Raw genomic sequence first — 21,580 nt, forward strand, 5'->3', positions numbered from 1 at the left:
GAAAAATATAAAATAGCTTTTAAAAAATACAAACAAAGTTGATTTTGTAAATAATTTTTTTTTTTTCCCATGAGGCTAATAAGGCCCAATTTTGGCCTTAAATAATCATAATGTTAAAATACTGACTCTAATCACCAAAACCAAATTTTTAAAAATAAACTCTGTGTGGAGTTTGCATGTTCTCCACATGTCAGTGTGGGTTTTCCCCAGATACTCCAGCTTCCTCCCACAGACCAAACACATGCAGGTTAGGTTAAGTAGTGACTCTTAATTGTCCGTAGGTGTGAATGTGAGCGTGAATGGTTGTCTGTCTCTATGTGTCAGCCCTGTGATAGTCTGGTGACCTGTCCTTACCCAACGTCAACCCTGATCCTTAACAGTATAAGCAGTTAGTGGGTAAATAATGAATGGTGACAACCAGTAGTGACCTTGGGTCACATGTAGACAATAGTTTGTTTTAAGTGGTCACAAGCCAAAATGGTTGGGAAACAGCAGTGGTGGAAGATTTATTAGATCAGTTAGGCTAGTTAAATAAAAGTAGCAACACCACACTATACCCAGTTACAAGCCCTGTATTAAATATTACACTGAAGTGAATGTACAGAAGTTACGACAGAGTATTAGGGCCATATTGAAGAAAAAAAAAAAAAGAGAATAAAGTCGTAATTTAATTAGAAAAAAAATCATAATATTATGAGAATAAATTCGTAATTTAATGGTCTATTATGAGATTTTTCTTGTAATATTATGACTTTATTCTCGAAATCTCCAATTTTTTTTCTTCAATGTAGCCCTAATACTCCGTCGTAAGAAGTAGCCTGTTAGCAAGAAAATGTACTTATTATGCAGAATGGTTCCTATCAGTGTCATATTATTACAGTATTTACTTTGTGGCAGTTCAGCATATAGCAGTTTATTATGCTTTATATGTATGTACTTATTTTGGCCATAAAATTAAATATATATAAAAAAATCTGGTCTGTTTTTCAGGATTGGAAAAGGATGAATACTTTTCTTATATTTCGCGATAATCGTAGTAAATTAGAAAAACACTGCAAATTTATTTATTTATTGATTCTCCATTGAATGCATCACACTTCCTTAGAAAAATTGTTTGCTATAAAAAAAAAAGAAAAAAAAAGAGTAAAAAGCATCATATTTTTGTCTAATTACCGGGAAAAAAAATAACAACAACAGCAAAAGAAAATCAAAACGAAATTGTACTAAGGGCACTTAAGTAGCCTACATGTATTCAGTACTTAGTCTGAGGAACTACTCGTTAACTATTCACTACTGATGAGTGAATTCCTGATTTGTTCCCCACTCAGGAGTTGTGTGTGTCTCTGTCAGTGTTCCAACGCGGAAGTGACTCTCCTGCTTTCTGAAGGTCAAACAGGATGCATCCAGCAGGTTTGGGGACTGATGAAGATCGCATCTATAGATCGTTCTCTGCTACGAGAAACAACCGACACAGTAACTTTCATTTACAAACGACTGACACATAATATAAGAGCAACGCTGCCCACACCCCTGATTGGCTACTTTGTTGCTGTGAGCGCTAAACACCGCTAAGCACACACTAATCCAGGGTCGGTCCTTAATCACCTGCAGACAACACGGTGCTCGCTGCGGACCGTGCCAAAGTGGCTCTTTACGCACAACCATCACTGCAATCTCGCTCCGGTGTGTGTTTGCGTAAAGGCGCTGTAGTTGTAGCTGACCTGCCCGCCTCTGTCCCCTCTGCCTCTCCCCCCCGGGTGGGCTCTGTGATGCCTCATGGTGTTTGTGCCACCTAGGGTTATCCGCCGCTCCATTGCAGTCTTTCTAGCGCAGAGACTTCGCACCTCTCCACCTTCCCGCTCTCGGACAAACAACTCCTGAAAACAAACAACAAAACGCTCTGTTGGATGTACTATTTTCACGTTTTTTTAACTTTGGGCTTGGATGCGTGTTTAGGAGCCAGAGAGAAGCAAACAGTTACAAGGACATATTGTCTTTTTGTTCTCACTGACAAGTAACTATACAGCGCCGCGGGGAGAAAATAGAAAAACGCCTGTGCCATGTAGCAGCACTCTCTTTAAAAAAAAAACCCGCCTGGAAATACATAGGCTAGAGGAGCCCACACACCAGCGAGCTAGTTATTTTTACTTGAAGGGGAAACTACAAATATGCTGTGAAGCTCTTCGTCGCAGCTTGGCTCCCGGCGAAAGCAGCGCAGGTTTCCAGAGCATCTGCTGGTGGAAGAAAAATTGTCTAGGAGAGAAGAAGTGCGAGAGGAGAAGCAATATGCGGCTCGGTAGGCAGCTGGTTTTGCAGTTCGTCTCCTGGAATTAGTGGATGAATGGGAAGGGAGCGGCTGTAGCCTCGAACCAGGGAAACAGAATATACTGTATAGTGCCCGCGGTGGCACACAATGGATACTGGTCCGTCTCTGAAGGTAAGAGATAACCTTAATAGTCTGATACATGGAAGAGTTCTGACTGTTTACTGCTCAGTTATGTTGCTTTTCTCATTTATATGTGGTGCATCTGCTGGGGACAGTTCACCTTCAATTGTACTGGATTTTTTAATGCCAAAAATACAGTTTCTGACGTTTCCCAAGCTCTGGCTTTCTGCTGCTGACAGCGGCAGGCGGTGTGTTAATGGGCTGAAAGGTGCCTCGCACTCTTGGACAATTACAGGTATCCACAGAAAGTAACCTGATCGGTGTGAACGTGTGCAGCGCAGTGGAGCTGTTGTTTTCATTTCTTTTAATTTCTGCAATGATGCATATGTGGGGAAAGGTCGCAGCGCTGCATGGAAATGAAGAAAGCTGAGAGGTTGGATAGTTGTGCCCGACGCATACTAATCCTGGGTGTGTTTAAACGTGCGCGTTTTTGGGGGGGTCTTGCAATGTGTGTGTGTGTGTGTTGTGTGTGTGAGAGAGAGAGAAAGGGAAAGGAGGGGAGAGGAGGGAGAGATTAGCCTACTCTTTCCAAAAATGCTCCCTTGTGATTACAGTAGCTAAGACGTTTATTAAACTCCCTTTAAGTTGTACGACTGGACCGCTGTGTGTGAGAGAGGATTATATCATCTGTCCCCTATGTGCTGATTACTTTAAACTAGGTTACTTTGCATCTTGAGAAAATATTTGGTTGTGTGTGCATGTGTGTGCACAAGCATATGTGCGCGCGTCTGGTTAAGGGATCGATGGCGGCCATGAGACACCATGGGAAGCAGAGTAACGCCACCACCCACTGTAATCACCACCCTCTTGTGGATTACAAGTGGTAGCATGGCTCTTGCGGGATCATCACAAGGAGAAATCCGAGTGTGGAGGTAGAAAGTGGCGCTCGGTCGGTGGTGGAAGGCTTTTCAGCACCATGGACAGCGCACAGAAGTATGGAGCTGCAGTAGGAGGGAGAGCTTTGACACCCACAATGGGGCATTTATCGACATTTGAATGGCTGGTATTCTCCTAAAAACCACACTGTGAAGGATCTGTCTGAAGAATGTGGAGAGTGTGGAGGGTTTTTTTTCTGAGCAAAGCCATGTAGTTTACTGAAGAGATTCGGCTGTGTTTTATTCATGAAAGCAGGATGATTGTGACGCCAAATGACTCACTGACAAGTGCACTCTATATCCAGGCCTTACTATTTATTGCCATGGCCACTGTAATTTATGTCACTGGATTTCACTGCTCAAGTCTGCAGTGGAGGTCTGTGGATAAAACCAAAAATAGCTCATCCAAAAGAAGAATAAAGAGTTGAAAACTTGATTTTGTTTACAGCACGGATCACTGCACAACTTCAAGACAACATTAGTTTTTAAGTTATCATCCAAAGTAATTGATCAATAGGCTCAACATTTCCCTAAAACCCTTGAAAGCATTACTTTTTTAGTATTTCTATATAATATTTATTCCAGCAAAAGCAGATTTTTAGGCCACTAGGGGGCAGCAAACCATTAACATAGCACCTGTGTAGTTGATTTGATGTGACAAACTTGTTAGCAAACAGCTGCTTATTTACACATTCAACAGTTATGGAGCAACATTAATAATTTAGAGCCTGTGTACAATATTCACAACGGCTGGTAATGTGTGTGTGTGTGTGTGTGTGTGACATCATGGCACAATGTGGCCCTGGTGACACAAATAGTAGCTGGAACTACAACAGAAGCCATTTTGAGTATGTTGGCAGGAGCTTATATACCCATCTGTGTGTCTGTGGACAGATTTTGTCAACATTATGATGCTGTAACTGTGCAAGATGGAGTCACAAAGACTGACAGGTGTGTAGCTAAGATTAGAAAATGAAAGTCAGGTTTGGAGATGGGTGTGATCCATGCAAGGGGGCTTGAATTAGCCCCTTGCTCACAAAACTTTGCAGGTATAGTTGAAATCACAAAGATGGCCATGTCCAAAGATGGGCGTGGTCCAAGCAAGGGGGCCGGAAGTAGGGAAGATGTTATTGGCTTCCCATTTTACGCCCCCAGCTGACGTCAGCCAGTCTCTAATTTAGCTTTGCTTTTGTTCTCTACCAACCCCTGAGAGAAATATCTGGTTCTATCGCTGTTAAATGCTCCACTATGTCCACCAGCTAGTGTCTAACTGTGTCTGTCTGCTGTTTGCTGCTGAGCTGGTACAATGAGGTTTTTACAGCCTTTTCACCGAAAACATCTGCTGCTGTGGCCAAAAAAGACACCATGAGACCAAAACAGGGAAATTGTGGGTTCAACAGCTGAACAATGAGCTGAAAGTCACAACAAAGCTCTGCAGAGCTGAGGGGAGCAGCAGGTCCAGGTAATAACACACTGCAGGTTCATCACTATGAGGGGATTTTGGCAGAGAGCCACGTGACAAAAAGGAGACATGGAATTTGAAAATGACATGGGCATTAACTCTCTGGGGGATTTCACTGAGTTGCATTATGGGAAATGTAGGATCCAGTGTTTTAGGAGGTTGAGCTAAACTTGAGACTTGAAGTCAGAATTTCTCAACCTCTGTTGTTTCAATTTGGAAGATTCTGTTTTAAATCCATCCATTGTAAGTCCCAATACTTTATGGGAGAAACTCCATACCACTGGGGCAGCTTTGGCTCAGAAAGTAGAGGGGGCAGAAGATTGGTGGTTCGATCCCCGGCTCCTCCAGTCTGCATGCTGAAGCATCCTTCACCAAGACACTTAACCCCAAATTGCTCCTGATGGCTGTTCCATTGATGTGTGAGTGTCTTAAAACTGAGTAGCAGGTGGCACCTTGTGAAGTAGCCTCAGCCTCCAGTGCATTAATGTGTGTGTGAATGGGTGAATGTGACTTGTAGTGTAAAAAGCACTTGACTAGAAAGGTGCAGGTCCATTTGACACTTGTGACAAAGTGATGTTCCAATGGGTTCCACACAGTTCTCCATACACTTAATGCTGTACATTCATACAGACTTTCTGAATGAAATTGTCCTTCGTCTGATAATTACACAAGCAACTGTTGCAAATGTTCAGCCAACGCTCTGTTTTTGGTTTTGAATTAAACTAACTCCTTCAGTTGTATCACCTGTTGGCTGTCGGCTACATAGCAAGTTGTTCCCATATCGGCTTGTGGCTTATTGTCTTAAACTAGATGGCTATGCTTTCCTGGAGAGCAACGTGAGCAGCGACTATTTAATTCGTTTTTTATACAGCTTGTATTCATTATTATTCAGGCCTTTAGTTTCTCATCGCTAACAGTCACAACAGAACTGTCAGCAGTGCTCATCTGATATGTTGATATCACTCGCAGTTATTGTCTGTCAATGCTTGATGCCAGAAATGATGCTTGAGGGTTAATGCCTTCTGTCGAGACTGCTCGGTGAAATTGATAGGCCTGCCTTGACAGATGAGATAACCTGCGATTGCAGGCAAACGCAATTTACGGGTACGGCAGATGGATGCTGAGGATGCACTCAGAAGTAGGCCAGTTTTACCTTGGGGAGAAGCTCGACATGCACAGAAGGCTCCAAGAGAATGTTAGAGCGTTGTTGTTTTGCAAGGGAAATTATGAGAGAGAGGTGGGAGGAATGGGAATCGGAGGACTGTTTTATTAGACACCACACACGGAGAAATAATAGAGGGCCGATCAATTCCTGTTCAATTCCCGTTCGCATGGAATAGCTTGGATGGAAGGCAATCGGGGTTCAAAAATTAAGTGGAAAATAACTTGGGATTTAGCCTTAAACCCTCTGTGGCTTCTCTGCACAACTCTCATCACCAAGTCTGCTGCGTGAAGAGAACTAGAGCTTGGTTCCTTTCCAGAAAACTCTCCCTTATGGCTCCATTCACTCACCTTCACCAGCACAACGAGCCAGGTGCACAGAAAATGCAACGATGAAATAAATTAATAAATCCCAAACAGCAGCTAGGAAGAGCCGACGCACAGGCAGTTAGATGTGTTTGATCTGTTGTAAAATAATGAATATACAGTGTAGCACTTCTTGGGAATGGGGCGCAGCTGCAGGGCACTTTCATGTGCTACCTCACCTCAAATTGCCGCGCATTAGAGGGAAACATTTCCGTAATGAATTTAATCATCGCTCCTGTTGTCACCAAGTTGGTCTTTTGTTTATGTTCCTGCCTGGTGACTAAAGTCCAGCTGCTGGAGTGCAGCATATGTGCAGGGTGAAGCTGGCTCTTCATGCAGTGTGTAGAGGATTCAGCTGCTTGGGTGGAGCCCCAACACCATGCTGAGGAAGGTTTTGTTTGGTAATATAGAGTCGTGGATCTAGGGAGCTTTTTTATTCTCCTTTTTTTGTTTTAATCAGTGCAGACAAACAACATAACCTTGCCCTTAAAAAATAATCCTCGGCCTCCTTCCATGTCACAGATATCCTCAAATATCTCATGATTAAGCATGTGGGATTTCAAGGTGATACAGGGTAACATTTACTGAAGATCAAACAGCTTTATCATTTGAATTAAACCATATTTTTTAAGGTGTAAAATATAGAAAAAATTAGCTTTAATTTGTTTAGCTTTCATAAAGGGCATATCTGACATTAAGGATCTTTCAGATAGCAGCTTGGAAAACCTTAAATAACTATACTGCCTTTTTTTGTTGCTATTTTTTAGATCACTAACTACAAACAGCCGTCCATTTTACAGAGAATCCAAGTTTTATTTCCTGCTTTTCATTTTAATTCCTAATTCTTACTATGCTCGAGATAGGTGATGCATGACACTGAACACTTCATCGCTGTTTTTCTCAAAGATACACTATTATTGCAGGTCGATGCAGGTGAGAGGAGTATCACTAGTGTGGCAGTAATCCAAGTGGTGCATTCATTTACTGCTGGGAAATTCTGATATCCAAGCGATTCTTACATAACAACAGTGTACTGATGAGCAATGCATTCTCAAACTGGGTAAATACTCCAAACAAAAGCTCAAGCATAGATGTAGTGAAAAGGAATAGGTAGCTTTTCAGCAGTTAAAAAAAGCTGCTGTTCTTTGCCAACTGCCTCCTAAGTCTCAAGTGTAGGACCTGGAGCTTCCCACCAGCTGAGCTGGAATGGAGTTCCCCTGAAGCCTTTTCAAAACACTGTTTGCTTTTTTACTGTATGTGCATTACCTTACAACCTCCCAACACCACAGCAGTCAGCATTCATGAATATATATGAACAGTGGTGGAACAAAAGCTCAGATATTTTACTGAAGTGAAATTTGCATTATTGCAGTGTAGAAATACTTTGTTACAGGTCTTGCATATAAAATTTGACTGAATTAAAATGTTTTACCATTAGAATATATATTAAGTGCCAAAAGTCTGTGAAACTTCTACATAGTTCTAGTGTCTTGCACGTGGCACAGTGAGAGATGCTGGAGTGGGGCTGCAAATAACAACTATTTTCATTGTTGATCAATCTGTTGATTATTCTGTCAAGTATCAGAACGAGCTCATATTATATTGACATCATGATATGAGACTAGATATTGTCTTAGATTTAGGATATTGAAAGCTTTGTGTTTTCCTGATTATAAAGGCTGAATTACAGTAAAGTGAGGTAATTACCTGAGCTTACCAGACTTTTCTAACCACTCTGTCGACTTTACGCGGGCACCGGTCACTTGCAGGTGCCAGGTGGGAGCTTCCCGCGAGATTTTGAACTATCTCGTCTCCTCGTTCAGGAAAAAAAATTACCACAAAAAAACAGAAGAAAAAAAACCCCAAAAAACAGAAAGAAATTACCACGAAAAACAGGGAAAAAAATACTCAGAAAAACAGAAAAAATTACACCAAAAAACAGAAAAATAAATAAATTACTCCGAAAAACAGAAAAAATTACTCAGAAAAACAGGGCTTTTTTTATTTGTCAAGTGAATGCAATACGCTTCCGTATTTTTGCGATGATAGTCTTGATATGACAAATTAGTAAAAAAAATATATTATTAATTAAAGAACATAGAATTGGAACAAAATAATTCATACAGTCTTACATAACAGTCTACCTTTAAATATTCAGTAAAAACTAAATAAAAATGATCTCTAATTTCTTTAGTTTGTAATCAACAACAGTTATTTAGAGTGAGATTCAGATTTTGTAAATGTTATTAAATGTTCAACAAAATAAAATCTACTGCAAATTACACATTTAATAAGCTCCCAAACACAAAACACATGTACCCTGGGATCTAAATATATAAATCAACAGGTGATTTCCCTCTCTTTTAGCACATAATTGATTATTTTTCCTTTTCTTTCCACCTGGACCTTTATGCTCTGCCATTTCTCCTTTAATCATCACACTGTAAACTGTGACAGGCTGTTATGCTACCATAACTATCGCACATTCACATATATGTAGTGTTTCGTCAAGCTGTGAGCATCACATAGGTTTACATTAGCAAAGGTTTAGGACAAAATCACTTGACGACACTGACTCCTGTGGTGCACAGCAAGAGAGGAGAGGGAGAGACGATGTGCTGCTGCCAGAGGAGCCGCTGAATGAGTTCCCTCTGAGCGGTGTGTCGCTAAAAGAGTTTGAGAAGTCTGGAACTGTACATAAAACATTCAGGACGCCACAGTTTATTCCACACTACTGAAGCTGCTCCTCTTTTTGGAACCACCACGGAGTTGCTAATAATTTTGCTTTCAGCCATGCTTGTTGTTGCCGTGGGTAACAGTACGACATCAACATGTCAACAAGCTGAAACATCACAAGTATCATGATATAAATGTTTTAATATCACATGTCATATTGATTAATCAGTTAGTTGGTTTGGTGTATAAAGCTCAAGAGGATGTTCTCAAATGTCTTGTTTTGTCCACAACCCAAAGATATTCAGCTTACTGTCATAGAGGAGTAAAGAAACCAGACAATATTCAAATTTAAGAAGTTGGAATCAAAGAATTTTGACTTTTAATAGTTGACAGCTAATCAGTAAATCATTGTAGCTTCAGTTTTTTTGACTCTTTCTCTTCCCTAATGCACCTTGGAAGTACTTGTTGGAATAGTGGGTGGTAAACGGTTAAAAACATGACACGTTAGATTGGTGATGAACTTCAGTTAGTAGCCTATTATTTGCTTAAATCACTGAATTCAACAGGCTTATATTAGCTCAGCAAAGATAGAAAATATGATCAAATAAAGTGTGTATTTAAACCAGTAAGAATATTACTTGTATAAAAATTAGGTTTTGAATAACATATCAACTATGTGTTAAGTTATGACACTTGTCTCCAGTATCCTGTTAAAACAATATTCATAACTAGGACTAATTGTTATGAAAAACAGTTTTGATTCTTTTGACTGGTGGACCTTTATGGACAAAAGAAATGTAAATACCGGGTAATTGAGTAATGGAGACATGTCCTGACTTCATGACATAAAACGTTTATATTTGTATGCACAATCTAAGCAGCTCAAATGGGGAGTCAACAATCTGGTTTTATACATCTAAATAATTCTATAAAAATGAACTGCTACGTAGCTATACCAGGCTAGTAAAAGGGACTGGGTGATTCACTGGGGCTAGGCTTTTAAGGGAGGTTTACAGTATGTTAATGCAACCATGTACTTTGCAATCACATTGAAATACTGTCATTCTAATGAGTTCATGAACTCTCAAATGCCCCTCTGTTTTTCCATAAACATGTCAGTTCAGCTCATCCAAATAAATAGCACACAACACTCTCAGAAATAACTCTCTAACATAATGCAACACTATATTTATGAGAATAGAGAGCAGACACTTTCACAGCTGCTTTGCCTTTGGGTAGCAGCTTAACTTTCTGACAAAGAGCCCTTGTGGCTGCTGTTAGTTCACCTGCCTGTGCTGTGTCCTCGTGGCCACGCTGCTCAGCTATGCTGTGATGTGACTTTTCCTGGTAGTCTCAGCAGGAAGCACTTGACTCCAGAGAATATCAAAGTAAGCCGCGCGCTCAGAGGGCAGCTCCATTGTGGAGCTTTAGAGAGAACCTCGGGGAGTTTGCATAGGCGACGGCTCCCTCCCTTTGTGAAACACTAGTCGGAACATTAAGATGTCACTGCTGACTGACCAATATGACCACAGGGACACGGAGATACAGCAGCAACCACGGATGTGAAACTTCAGAACACTTCCAGTCAGTGGGAAGACGTTCGCTGGCGCAGTAATTATGGAACCAGCTTGGACAACAGTGTGTCTGGGGCATGACTCAAACTCCTGTTACAATCACAACGAGGCACTTTAAATACATTAGGAAAAATTATACTGTGAGTCAGATTACAAAGGCTAAAATCATCTTATTCCCCCCCCTCTATGTTTCGTGTTCTTTTGTTTGGTCCCCAGTCTCAACAGGCCTGTGAGCACTGAGAGCTGGCATTCTAATTTTGCCGTCACCCTTTCTTCCACTCCCACATGAATTCTTTGTTGTTGTTGTTGTTGCACTTTGGAATACAGTGGCCCCCGTCATTTAATGGCGGGTTCATTCATCATAGTCAGCAGTTCCACCCCACTCAGGCTACTGTATCTCAACAAACTTTTACATTTTAAAAGCCTCCGAGTTTGGGCTTTTGCTGTCACATGATGCTGAGTGTCTCACAGAGGACAAAAATACACTTTAAAGGGTGTGTGACAAGTGCATGTGACCGAGACTAATTTATTTACAAAGATTGCATGATTTTTTTAAACAGGAATTGAATGAATCACACTGCCTAGTTGACTGTGACATGGCTTTCCATCACCAAACCTGAGGTGTAATGTACCCTCACCTTTTACAGTTATTTACAGCTCGCTAGCTCCGCGGTTCACAGCCTCTGAGGATAAAGGTGACATGTCATCGTGTCAGTGTCTGGCAACATGCTAACCGATGACAACTGAAGGAAGCAGCACAGCATCCTCTTCTCTAAACAGCTTCTTAGTGGAGTGAGTCAGGAGGTTTCTTGTTATGCACATTTCTGATGACCTCAGCTGGTCATGTAAAAAAAGAGCCAGCCTCCCTTCACCTGTCTGTCTATAGAGGAACCACTGAGAGTGTCCTGACCTGGCCAGGTCTGGGAACTGCAACAACTTAAAGCATGAATTTCTGTCCACAAAATTCACACAGAAATTTAGAAAAACTGGTTTTGTGGGTTCTTATGGATGCTTGCACACCAAGTTGAACATCTTGAAATATGCAGACTGACCTCAATTTCAGCCGATTCCCCTTTGTTGAAATATATGTTTGACCAATAAAATCCTTTGTTTCAACTGATGTCCAGTGTTGGGTAAGGGTTACTTTAAAAGTAATCAAAGTACGTTACTGCGTTACATTTTAAAAAAGTAACCAGTTACTTTACTGCGTTACTCCCTGAGTAAAGTAACTCAAGCACTTTTAAAGTACTTTTGAGTATTCTACATTTCCTATTGGGCAATGGACCACAGGGCGCTAAGCCTACATTTTTTTGTCTCTTGCCCTTCACTGAGATCCAATTCCCCCATCACAGCCGTCACTTTGACCAGTAGAAACACAGAACGATCTGTTGCCGTAGACAACTGTATGACAACAACACCCCAGCGTTTTTAATATTTCCTCTAGGGATGTTACCACACAGAGTAAAAGGGGGAAATGATGGTGTGAAACAGCAGAGGCACTTTGTCAACCCGCTGAGTTAAAGGCCCAGTGTGTAAAATGGGTTGAAAACAGTGACATCAGTGGTCAAATTCTAGATTGCAGGGCTCACTTGCTCACCCCTCCCATCGGGTAAATGACGGTGGCCTCGTAGGGACAAAAAGCCTTGCGCACGACTTTTTCAGGAGTAGGTCTATCTAGCGACGAGGTGAATGTTTATTTAGAAATCTAAGCCATGTTACGATATTGTAATGAATCCCTCATGAGCAGGAGACCAGAGGAGCGTTCGGGAAAAAGGCCAGTTTATTTGAGCACTCCAGAAACTCCGGTAACACTCCACTCCGTCCCAAACTCTGACTCTTCTAGCGTAACAGACACACTTCATAACTTTACACACATACTCGTTTACCATGCTAAGTGGGGACGCCCCTCCCCTCTCTGCTCAATCTCCAGCCCGCACACTGACTGACAGCGTAGCCTGTAAACAGAGCTCAGCTGTTTATTTAGCCTAGCGATATCTCTGGACTATAGTAGCTGCAATGGAAGACTTTGAACGCGATTTTGAAGAGTTTCTTGTAGCGGACACAGACCCAGAGCCATACCTTTTTGAGCCGGAGCATACAGATGAGGAACTCCATGTGTTTGATGCTGAGCGGGCGAGAAGAGAAGCTGAATGCACAGAATGGGATTCGGTGCTACCATCTCTGGGGAGATATATCATCAGGAGGAAAAGCACCGTAGAGAGTGCATCACAAGGAGTGAAGTTGCATCTTCTTTTCCTCGCAGATGACGGTGTGGGTTCATTCTCTCCTGTTGCGTGGTAAGTGTGGTCCATTCGCAAACTTAATAACTAAAAAAACTTTTCACTACTCTCTATCGACGAACTACTAACACTCTCTGCTGTTTCCTCCTCCTTCTTCCTTCCGTCCGCTGTCTTCATTGGTTCATTTATACTCGCGAAACGCGTTCTCTGGCTGGCTGGATTGTCCGCTCGGGCTGCCTTACATACATGGCGGTGCAAGATGGCGACTTTTCTAAAGCAAGGCCCTTGCTATATATATATATAAAATCATAATTATAAGGCTACGAAAACCAAACAAATTTTATTTTATAGCGATCATACACTTGTATAAACATATTAATGGGCAGAATATTCAGATTCAGATTCAGATTGACAATAAACCATGTCAAATATTACACACTGGCCCTTTAACGTTACTGTCATTATCATCAAGCTAGCAAACAATGGTACATCCTCACGGTCGGACATAAAGTAATAACATTAACAAATAGCGGCGGGGCTTTTACTCACCACAACTGCCAAGGCTCCCAGCTTCATTTGAAACAAACTACATTATAGACGGTCCGTTATTTATTAATCCCTCTGTGTGTTTATATATTTACTTTTTATCCGCTCCGTTGTCTTTGTAAAGTTAACATATCGCACCATCATTTCAAACTCAATACTTGTTTCAAATTAAAAACCCTTATAACCTCAGCTGAGAGAATCCCTCCATTTTCTAAATAGGCTTTTATTCTGAAACATTTGTCAGAACTTCCTGTGGAAGATACAGTAGCTTGACAGTTTACGTATTGTGCTTCAAATGTAGCTCCTGCCATCTGCTGACGCTTTTAGGTGACTACAACAACATGTCAGCTGGTACATGAATAGACACAGTTCTGGCAGTGACTCAAATAATAGTGACAGTAATAAAAATAGGACAAGAATAACCTGATGACATCACACACGCTGTGAAAGATGACCGGGGATAATTGGTGAGTACCAGCGTGTAGCGTGTACCAGGCATAATGCAAGTCCTGAGTCTGAAATATGTCTGTCAGCGAGTCCTACTCCACCTATTTAGATCTACCATAGACAACGGCAGCATTTCTCCAACCAGGTAGCGAGCCACAAGCTTCGTGGCTTCTTTCAGACTGATAGGTTTAACGTTATCTCCGTTATTAGAACCAAACGACAGCCGTTGCTGTTTCGGAGCTGAAGGACCAGCGTTCTAAAAGTAACGGAAGTAACTGATGTCTTGTTTGAAAATGTACTTAAGTATTTGATTACTCAAACAGCAAACTAATGCGTTAGGTTACTCGTTACTGCAAAAACTAATCCCAACTCTGCTGATGTCATAACTCCAGGTCATAGCTAGCTTGCCGCCACAATGGGGGAACGTCTTTTCAATCTCAAGGCCCAATATTGTGTGACAAACACTGCACCGACTACTTCAATAACCAAATAAAATCCAATAGCTTGAGATCATCCATCAGCTACTACCAATATATGTATGTCACAGATATGTTAGCCATAGCAGCTAGCATTAGCTTAAAATTTGGGGTCCGATTAGTTAGCAGGTTATGTATTTAAAGAAAACCCGTAGACATTCTCTGTCTGGATAGATTTTTGTGGGATGGACACTCATTAGGTGCCATTTACGAAACATGAGGAACATTAAGTTGCACCTGACCCGTTGAAAATTCATCTCCCTCTCCATCCAACTCTCTATTAAACACAGCCTTGTTCTGTGTCTTGTTTTGCGCCTTGTGTGTAGTCTGAACGTTGCTTTACTCTCATTGAATGTTACATCATCATTCATTCTTTTTGTTTGGTACCGGGGACCACGAGAAACACGGTTTCATTGCTCTGCACTGTAAACAAATGAATGACAATGAAGTCTCTCTTACTGCATCTTTATTACAACTGTAAGCACACCCAACAGTGATGTCATGATGTACTGACACACCCTGAAGTCCACTTTAGGTCCCTGCAAAGTGGGAAGTTGGTGTTGCTGGTTGGAAAATTACAACATTAAGTAATAACATTCAATAGTATAATGTATAACATGCTGAAAGGAGAGTTTTTGTGAGATATCATGAGATCTAGATGTGTTTAAATTTGCAACTCCCCTAATGAATGCTTACTATGGGCCATCAGCCTTTAGCGTAAATCAGCATAACTAGAATTAATGCATATATATAACTGAAGCATGTGCATTTGTGTTAGGGGAGGTCATTAACATAGCATAATATTGTAGATTGCACATGTGTAACCTATGTGTGGGAAATGCCTGATATAGTTTCATTACTTCTCTCACTGCAGTCATTTGCTTATAATAAGCAAACATTTGCAGACCTACTTATCCACATTTACAGTATTTTAATGTGTTGCATTAATGTGGCTTCTGCAGTACAAAACACTTGGTGGATAATTATTCTCTAAACATATACTCAAACACTCCCACAAAACCACCCTGCACTTTTGTCCCACTGTGTTGTGAAAAACACAGCCATCGCCCAAGTTATCACTGAGAGCCTGACGGCAGCTCCGTTAAGGCTGCCTTCCTCTGACTCGCTGATGTGCGGCGAGCCCCCAAGGTTAGCAACAAAAAGTGTTTAGCTCCAGAGATCTAAATGGAGACCTCCTCGTGCCGCTGTGGAGTGATAACATTCAGGCTCTGCTGGAGATGTCGCTATTGTGAAGAAGCTGTAATTTAGAGAGGGGTTGGGAAAGCTTATCTTCCTGAGCCTCAGAGCAAAGTAAAGAAATAGTGGGAAGGGGGGGGGGAATAAAAACAACAACACAGAGGCAATGAGTCACTGTCGGTGGAAACAGGAGTATAAAAATGAAGGGTTTGTGGTCAAAAAGTGAGCAGTTCCACTTATTATTCATCGAATTGTTGTTAAAACTGGGTGTCACCGAAAGGTCATTTGCTGCAAAACATAGGCAACTGTCTTTATACTGCTGGATCGGTTGTTGCTGCAGGACACAAAAAGGGAGAGAACATATTCTGCTTGTCTTGCAAAGACTAAGCTGTTGGTTCACTAAATGCTAAACAGCGTAGTTAGCCTTCTGTAGTGAGCCTTTTTTTAAAAAACACCTTAAAGAAAAGGTTCACATCAAATAAAAACTGCATATTTTCCTCCTACCTGCAGTGCTGTTTATCAGTCTGGATTGCTTTGGTGTGAGTTGGAGATATCAGCAGTAGAGATGTCTGCCTTCTCTCAAATATAATGGAACTCAATAGCACTCAGCTTGTGGTGCTCAATGTGGCAACAATAAACACTTTTGAAAAACTCAGCAGCAATGTCTCCTTCCTGAAATCATGACCCCGTTACTCAAGATAATTGACAGACCTTGTTGTGAGCACTTTCATGTAGAAGCTATTTTCTTTCTACCGAACTACACTTGCCAACTCTATCAATGCGTAGCAGGAAGCATACATCTACTGCTAGCTCACCTAGCACCACTGAGCTAGCTAACATTACAGCTTAGCCGAGGAGGACACCATTAATATTAACATCTTGCGGTGTCACTAGCACAAGTCCATGAGTAGATGTACGCTTCCTTCTGTGTAGTGATACAATTGGCAGATGTAGTTTTTGCCATCCAGGTGCTCTAGCTAGCATCGAGGCTAGCAAGTTACGGACGCCGGGAGAAGGTGTCTAGGGATCCATATCACCAGCCTCTGTGCGTCAGGGCTTTTGCCATCCAGACACTTCAGCTACAGATGCTAGGATGTGATCCGAATTATAACCCTCTAAGAGCGGGTGCATTTTACCATCCAGAGGCTACAGCTAACCAACAGCAGCTCATCCACAGGCCTGTCCAGGTGCTTAGCAATGAGGTGGCCACCAAAAAAGCATTCAGATGAAGACCCTGTGCTCCTTATGGTGGTGCATGAACTCTTAAACCAACAAAAGACATGTTACAAAGTGAGGTTGTGACAGTTTGATAGAAATAAAATAGTTCCTGTATGGAATTGCTCACAATAAGGTATGTGGATTATCTCGAGTACCCAGGCCATGAACTCTGGAAAGAAATATAGCTGTTGAGTTATATTTTTATTTAATTTTTTTTTTTTTTTTTTGAGCACCACAAGCTGAGTGCTATCTAGTTCCATTATATTGGAGAGAAGGCAGACATCTTTACGGCTGATATCTCCAACAATCGGCAACACACACCAAAACAATCTCGACTGATAAAAGCACTAAAGCTAAGAAGCAACATATGCATTTTTGATTTTGAGGTGAACTATCACTTTAAACTCCATTTGAGATTTATTACACTGTGTCCTTGAGGACAAAGGTATAGCTTTATGTGGCTCCTTTGACTTGAGTTCTCAGGAGATATTGTACATATATTGAAAAAGAAGAATCACAAGCGCCATCGACACGTAAAATTCACATGGGGTCTAACTTTAAGTGCTCATTATAATTGTCTCTCAAGATTTCAGCTTCAGAGTTGTCCATGCTCTGTTATAAATTGCAGTCATTAGGCAGAAAATGTCCCAATTCTGCTTTAAAGTTGAAGTTCCCTCTCAGCAGCGTCTTTGATAAATTGATAGCAGGTCTTTTAATCTCACTGTGCTCCTTTGGGGTCCTCCCCAATGATTGCTCTGTTGATGGGTTCTTTGCAAAGAGCTGTCCTTGTCTCACAGCAGTGAGTTTACATCTCTTAGTCAGCACGAGCCTACAGTATGCACACAGTGTTCCCTCGGCACAGCTTTTGAACGCCAACCTTTCCTTTTGCTTGTTTCTTAGGCATTCAGTTGAGAGAAATTGCAGAGGATTGGACTGTGAAATGTTTTTCACCATATGACTCTGTGGCTCTTAAAACACACACACTCACACACACAAAAACTATTCACGCACATCAGTGCAGTTAGATGTTATCGATTGTGGTTGGAGGTTGACCTTGACGAGGTTACATTGTTTAAGGGACCAACGTGCAGTTTTGTTGCATCAGTAGAGGAAGACATGTGAAACTGTAACTTCTCATATGTCTATAACTCTTTGTCTAAATCCAGTGAGAATACCAAATGATCCAGTTTGTAGGTGCTGTTCATAGTCACTACTGCTTCATAATACAATGCACACAGTTAATGGAAAAGCTGCTCACTACTAACAAATTTAAATAAACTGCAGGTGGTGGCAAAAAATCTTAGAACCATTATTTCGATGTCCCTTCTGAAAGTTTAATTGGCTGCAACATTCAGAAGTTGTTTGACATCTGACTTCACACATATCATTTCTTGTTAGTGTAAAGCAGTTAAGTGGGTAATACTTCACAAGAAGGTACACAAAAATGAGTAAGTCCTTCAGTCATCATCAGTTAACTTACTTATTAATTGATGATTAGCTACTCTATCACATTTGATTGAGAGTTACTCAAGAACAGTACCCTGGAAATCCAGAGTTCTCGCGAGAGCACAATTTGAATTTGCTCAGCAAGTCACTCTGGCAATCAGTAATGATGCTCATTACCTATGCCCATGAAACCAAGCTGCACCAATCACTTTGGTGTTTCTGATATAGGTGGGCCAGAGGCGAGCTAAACAGATGACGACAGCGCTGCAATGACGAAGTCCGGAATTAGTCAGTAAACATTGCAAGATGGCTACAGATGAACACCAGTTGTTTGAAACGGCTTTGGCCGCTACAATGAACGAGTTAGACTTGGCTTTTTCTCTAAAAGAGGAACAGAAGACGGCGCTCAAGTCTTTCCTTTGCAAGAAGGACGTTTTTGCTGTTTTGCTGACCGGATACGGCAAGAGTCTAATCGACCAGTTAGCTCCGCTGGTAGCTAAGCTCTGGATACGTCACCCTGTGTATTGTTCTGATTGGTCGTAGTGTTATCCAATTGCGTGCAGTGACATTTTCAACTGCATGCTTGGTGCCGCCCCTCGAGTTGGGCCATTTTCATTACTCATAGCGAGACCCTAAATCTTTCTAGATTTGGGTCTGGATTTCCAGGCTACAAGAACTGACCATTAGCTAATGATTAGTTACTCATTCTTTCTTCCTTTGTCCTTAGTAAACTACTTGTTTTTTGTGTACCTTACCATTAAGTGTTACCGTGAAGCGTATTGATATTCTTGTATACTCACTGCTTAAACAGTATACTGCAATGATTAGTATGTAGTGCACACTGTGTAGAAGTAGTCTCAAGTATGACTTTGGGACAATTTGGTGTAAAATGTTTACTGCAGAGGCAGGTGTTGGTGGTGATCCTCATCTCTCTGTCAACGTGGCCCTTCACAAAATTAGGTCATCTCTTCTTCTTGTTCTGATTTTTTGGAAATTTAAATATGGTGATTGAGCTTTTTTGCAAATTCAGGCATCCAGGGAAGATGCATTTGTGGGAAGATAAGGAGGGCATAGCTAGATAGCAAACTTTAACTAGCTAGAGTTTGCCAGTTAATCTTTATATAGTAAAAAAAAGTGCTGGACATAGAAAGGAAGTGTTTCACGGTCTAACTCAGCAATTCAGTACTGTATAGTTTTTTCATATTTTTCATGTTATCAGCACGTATTTTCTTAAATGTATAATGGGTTTTTGTTGATAATTTCAGATTTTACGTTACCGGCCTTTAAAAGTTAAAAGCTAATATTCTTTGGCAGTGGACACATTTGAAAGTGTAAATTATGAGATTTCTGTCAGTAGTTTTTTATACTTGTATGATAACTCCTGGAGACAATAACCTACATTATTTTTTTATTTTTTATTTTTTTTTTAATTCCAGTAAATCCTGCACAAAGAATTGTGGGTACTTCATACCCACTGAGGATTCACACCTGCATCCTTTGAAATTCTCTGAAGGAAGGATTCGGTCCTCTGTAGAATTAGGGGGGTTAGATCGCCACATCATTCCCGAGCGTGGCACTGCTGAAATGCGGAGAACAAACTTCACACACTCAGGTGTGTGACAATCAATGGGACTTTAACTTTAACTTATTACTATTATCAATAATTAATTGCAGAGGATACAGTTTCCTGATGATGCCTTTACCCTCTGTTGAGCTACTATGCATCACTGTGTTTGGCTCAAGCACTTTTGGAGTCATGAGACCAGCAATATGATTGACTGACAGTATATTAATGAATCGCCACAACCTCCAAATTACACTCTGCCTCACAAAACCATTTTGCACTTTGAGCTGCTGCACATACATGAAGCTAAATAGCAGTGGGCCCATTTCACAAAAGCAATCAGCGAGCACTATTTACTCACAGATTGCTAATGGTGCCAGAGTTCCGTTTCACAAATGACTGCTGCTCTTAAATTGCGGATAAAGTTGAATGTCTTACAGTTGACTCGCATGCTCATGCACGAGTCACAAGTATGGTGTTTCTATTGATTGGTTAAAAGATGAAATAATCACACTGTATGTTGCAGATCGGGTGAAACAGACCTCAAATCTACCACCTTACACTGGTCCACTTGCACCATAAAATAGAACAGACAGTCTTGCTTTCCATTTTATGATGGGATTGTGGCCAGCTGTGAGATGAGGTGTGGCTGTTTGTCAGCAGGAAGGTCATATCAACAAAAATGCAATACAATAGGGAAAGAAAGAAGAGCTTGTTTGGGTGGACATCAGTGTGTCTTTTTCCCCTTTGAAATGACCCTGCTATGGTTTTTCACATACTCGAGGAAATGCCTGCATCCTCTCTCCTGAACACTTAGTGAAAGTGTATACATAAATCAGATGATCACAATTAAAAAGATAACAGTCCTGGCCATGCTGAGCCTTTTGTTTGTGGATGAGTGAATTATTGTTTTGCCTCGGTTAATTATGTGTAATTTAGTCCTAATCCTGAGGACTTGTAATACAGAGATGTGTCGACAAAAGTCTGTGATTACACCGATCCCAGTCAGATATTAGTCTATATTGTTCCTATAGTGTGAACACAGTCATTTGGTTGGCATCCTTCCCTTTAACTGTAACTAAGATGTGTTGCACTGCATGCCTTGTGTTCCACATGATTATATGAAGTGGTGTAATTGTGTTGTAATTAGTTATAATAAGCTGCTGGCAAGCATATCCTTGGATGCAGGGAAAACTGCCAAAAATAGAAAAATTAGATGAGAGCTAAAAGATGCAGCGCTGTGTGCCTCTGATGATCATTTTGTGCAACTGAAAATTCCAACACAAAACAGCAGGTCACACTGAAAGTGCAAAGAAACAAAATCAGCCCACAGCAAATATCAGTCAGTGTGATAGTGAATGCTTACCGTATCCCTGCTAATCCCATCTGATGAACCAATGGCGGTGACCTGCCTTAGTCAGTATGCACAGTATGCAGTGATGGCTGTGAATTGTTATTGTGGATTGAGATGTTGAGAGATCCGTGCCAGAAAAAAAACAATATCTTAGTATTATGTTTTTCCTTTTGCTGGTGAAGCGAATACAGGAAAAAAAGCCACGCAGCCTCAGTTGTTGAGCCCATATAATCCCACAGCAGGCTATCCTTTAGATGTCAACAGTGGCAACAAAGCCTCAATTTGTTGCTTGTATGAAGTGGGTGCTGAATAGAGGCACAAAGACAAAGGCAGGGCCAGTAGAAAAGATAATGTTGACAAATTGTTTTGATAAATTGGCACCTTATGAATATTTAACAATGGCTCTTTTAATGCAGCAGTTTAAGGGTGGTCAGAGTTCCTACTAGTATTTAAACTATTGACATGTTGAGGCCATAGAGTCAATCGCTGCAATCTGAGATCTTTGCTGTAATGTTTTTGTAGCATCTCTGGT

General features: G+C 41.0%; 1 protein-coding gene across 1 annotated transcript in view; it reads left to right on the top strand.

Annotated features, from left to right (window-relative positions):
* The first annotated feature begins 1,754 nt into the window (after positions 1-1,754).
* LOC117267646 (leucine-rich repeat and fibronectin type-III domain-containing protein 2) overlaps positions 1,755-21,580 on the top strand; it is a 193,759-nt gene continuing 173,933 nt past the window's right edge. Inside the window, exon 1 of the mRNA XM_033643663.2 lies at positions 1,755-2,437. The gene's annotated coding sequence lies outside the window, so the exon portion shown is untranslated. The remainder of the gene's footprint in view (positions 2,438-21,580) is intronic.

The sequence above is a fragment of the Epinephelus lanceolatus genome, chromosome 15 (genome assembly GCF_041903045.1).
Source record: "Epinephelus lanceolatus isolate andai-2023 chromosome 15, ASM4190304v1, whole genome shotgun sequence".
NCBI classification, from domain to species: Eukaryota; Metazoa; Chordata; class Actinopteri; order Perciformes; family Serranidae; genus Epinephelus; species Epinephelus lanceolatus.